General features: G+C 39.9%; 1 long non-coding RNA gene across 2 annotated transcripts in view; it reads right to left on the bottom strand.

Moving 5' to 3' along the window:
- Positions 1–3318, bottom strand: part of LOC106877396 (uncharacterized) — an 18149-nt gene that overhangs the window by 5030 nt on the left and 9801 nt on the right. For both annotated transcript variants that reach the window (XR_001410375.2, XR_001410376.2), the window contains exon 2: positions 727–814. This is a non-coding gene — a long non-coding RNA (uncharacterized LOC106877396). The remainder of the gene's footprint in view (positions 1–726; positions 815–3318) is intronic.

Here is a 3318-nt window from a genome sequence, read left to right as displayed (position 1 = left end):
GTGTGTGTGTGTGTGTGTGTGTGTGTGTGTGTGTGTGTGTGTGTGTGTGTGTGTGTGTGTGTGTGTGCGCGCGCGCGCGTGTGTATGTGTGTATCTACTCTTGTGATCTAACTGAAGGTAACCTTTTCGTTGCAACACAGTAGCGGGTCAACCCATCTCTGTCTTCCTCTCCAGAGACAGAAAATCGTGGATCACCGTGGCCGGTTTCACATGCCACTGAATTTTCATACGGGATAAGATCTATTTGAAAGAGAAATATAACTAATAGCTAGATGTACTTACTAAACATAGTGAACCGATTAGCTCGGTTTGTATATATTATCTATTATTCGTTTGACAGCGTTTAGATATATTATCTATTATTCGTTCAACAGCGTCCCTTTGCTGCTATATCTATCGTATAGCCCAAGGAAATCTTTCTCCTACTGCGTTATTATAATGGTTTAAAAGTTTGTCACAAGGCCAGAAATTTTGAGATAGAGTGTAAGCGGTTACATTGACCCCAGTGCATTAGTGATACTTATTTTATCGAACCCGACAGGATGAATAGCAAAGTCGACCTCGGCGGAATTTGTAATGAGAACATGAAGACGTACGAAATGCCGCTAAGCACTTTGCCCGGCGTGCTAACGATTCTGCCAGAATACCTTACTTTATTCTTATAACGATAAACATATTTACGCCTTTTTTTCTTTAAGGGAAAAACAATGAGCTATGTCTACTTACGATAGTCATATCCAGCTGTCAAAGCAACAAATATCAGTAATGTCAGGCAGACACTGAATTGACGCGGGTACCAGTTCATATTCGTCGTCTGTAAATAAGAACGTATTAATTTATGATAAATTATTATATATAAAACGATTATTTTTACAAGTTAACATAAGTGAAACTAGCGTTGAAATTAGGGTTGGTCAGAACATATTATTATGGGTTATGATAAAGATACTGACAATAACACTACTACTACTGTTCTTGGTAATGATGATAATAATAATAATAATAATAATAATAATAATAATAATAATAATCATATCAATACACGTGCTCGCGCATATACCGTAGCTATACATTGTTAAAGATCGCTGATAAAAATATTTATTGCGCTTCTGAGATAATTCCGTACCTATTCCGAATTTTCCGATTCGCTGTTAATAAGGTAAATACGTATACATATATATTGATTTCAAATTTCGACACTTAAGTACCAGAACTCAACTGGTACATATTTTATTAACCCCGAGAGAATGAAAGGCAAAGTCGCTCTCGGAAGAATTTGAACTTAGAACGCAAAGACGTACGAAATATAGGTTTAAAATTTTGGTACAAGGCCACCAATGTGTGGTGAAAGGATAATGAATTACATCCACGCCAGTGCTCAACTGGTAGTTATTTTATCGACATCGAAAGACAAAGTAGATCTCGGTGGCATTTGAACTCAGATCGTAAAAACAGACTAAATACCACTAAGCATTTTCCCCCCGTGTGCTATCGATTCTGCCGGTTCGCCGACTTAGCATATACACTTATGTTGGTGCCAGTTGATTTTTCCCTCAAGGCAAAGAAACCATGTTCCGACTGTTTTTTTTTTTCAAATTGCTGATACAACCTATCGATAGTGACTTCTGACAAAATTGTCACCATTTTTCCGTGACGGGAGGGAATTTGAACTCAAGACACTGCATAGTGTCCCGTGTGGCACTCTTAGAATTCCAAGTATACAACAGTCTGAGCTTGTACAGAGTTTCGTGAACCTAAATAGAGGAAAGGGAAATTTCAGTTCGACGGAGTTGAAATTCAGTGTAGAGAAATTCTGTCCAACGCCTTAATGACTACACACACGCACACACACACACACACACACACACACACACACACACACACACACACACACACACACACACACACACACACACACTTACACACACACGCGCACACAAACACACACACACACACACACACTCGCGCGCGCATGGGACAAAAAGGAGGAAAAGGGCGATAAACGAGGAAAAATAGGTAGATTAAAGTAAGTGAAAGCCCAAAAATGTGAGAGGGGAAGCGAGAAAACGAAAGAAGAAACTTGAAGAAAGAAGAAATTATAAGGGAATTGCTAAAAGAATAAGCAAAAAAAGAATTTAGTTACGTACTTAGAAGGTGAGCAAAATGGTACGTACGCCGCTATATGGATATATAAATCCCAAAAATGGAACAAGAACGCAGCAGACGACAATAACACGTCTGGACAGATAGACGATACGAAGACGGACAATAAAAACAACAAAAAGACGGACAGGACAAAACAAGGGTGGGCCATTCGTGGCCTTCTCTCCTCAGTCAAGTTTCCAGATTATCCTTACGGTTTCGGCCGCTTACACTACTACTACTACACACACACACACACACACATACACACATACATATAATATGTATATATATATATTTGCATAAATATATGTAGCTGTATGGTAAGTAGCTTGCTTACCATTCATATGGTTCCGGGTTCAATCCCACTGCGTGACACCTTGGGCAAGTGTCTGCCGACCTTGGGCCGACCAAAGCCTTGTGAGTGGATTTGGTAGACGGAAACTGAAAGAAGCTCGTCGTATATGTGTATTTATATATGTAAGTGTGTGTATATGTTTGTGTGTCTGTGTTTGTCTCACAACATCGCTTGACAACCGATGCTGGTGTGTTTACGTCCCCGTAACTAAGCGGTTCGGCAAAACCGACCGATAGAATAAATTGTTGGCACTCCGTCGCTTACGACGTCGAGGGTTCCAGATGATCCGATCAACGGAACAGCCTGCTCGTGAAATTAACGTGCAAGTGGCTGAGCACTCCACAGACACGTGTACCCTTAACGTAGTTCTCGGGGATATTCAGAAGTTCAAAGGAGCATAACTGGCAACCAGTTCTATCATCTTTATACGTAGGGGCCGATCAAACAATAGACCATCTAAGGTTAAAATTAATCTTGTCGTCCTTAAGCTCCCAAATTCTGCGAGATAATGAGGTGTTGTTAGCCTTATGTCTGAGTCTAAACGAAGATCCGTGGTTATAAAACCTAGATTTCCAGGATGAAGAGCATCCCAGGTATGTGAGGGTGTTAATTTCTGTGATAATTTCGCAAGAGTATATTATGTTTTTAGCTAAGCAGTTTCCGCGTAACGGGCATGTTGTAGGTGTTACACAATTGCACCCGATTTTACACTTGTAAGGTCGTCTTATGTCTACATTTATGGGGTAACCGTTTGTAGTATTATTATCTATGTTAGTACCCGGGTGGTTAGGTTTAACGTTTACATTGTTGTTATAATT

The sequence above is a fragment of the Octopus bimaculoides genome, chromosome 3, assembly GCF_001194135.2.
Source record: "Octopus bimaculoides isolate UCB-OBI-ISO-001 chromosome 3, ASM119413v2, whole genome shotgun sequence".
Taxonomy (NCBI): Eukaryota; Metazoa; Mollusca; class Cephalopoda; order Octopoda; family Octopodidae; genus Octopus; species Octopus bimaculoides.
The sequence above is the reverse complement of the archived record's forward strand: the minus strand, read 5'-3'. Positions and strand labels throughout refer to the sequence as shown.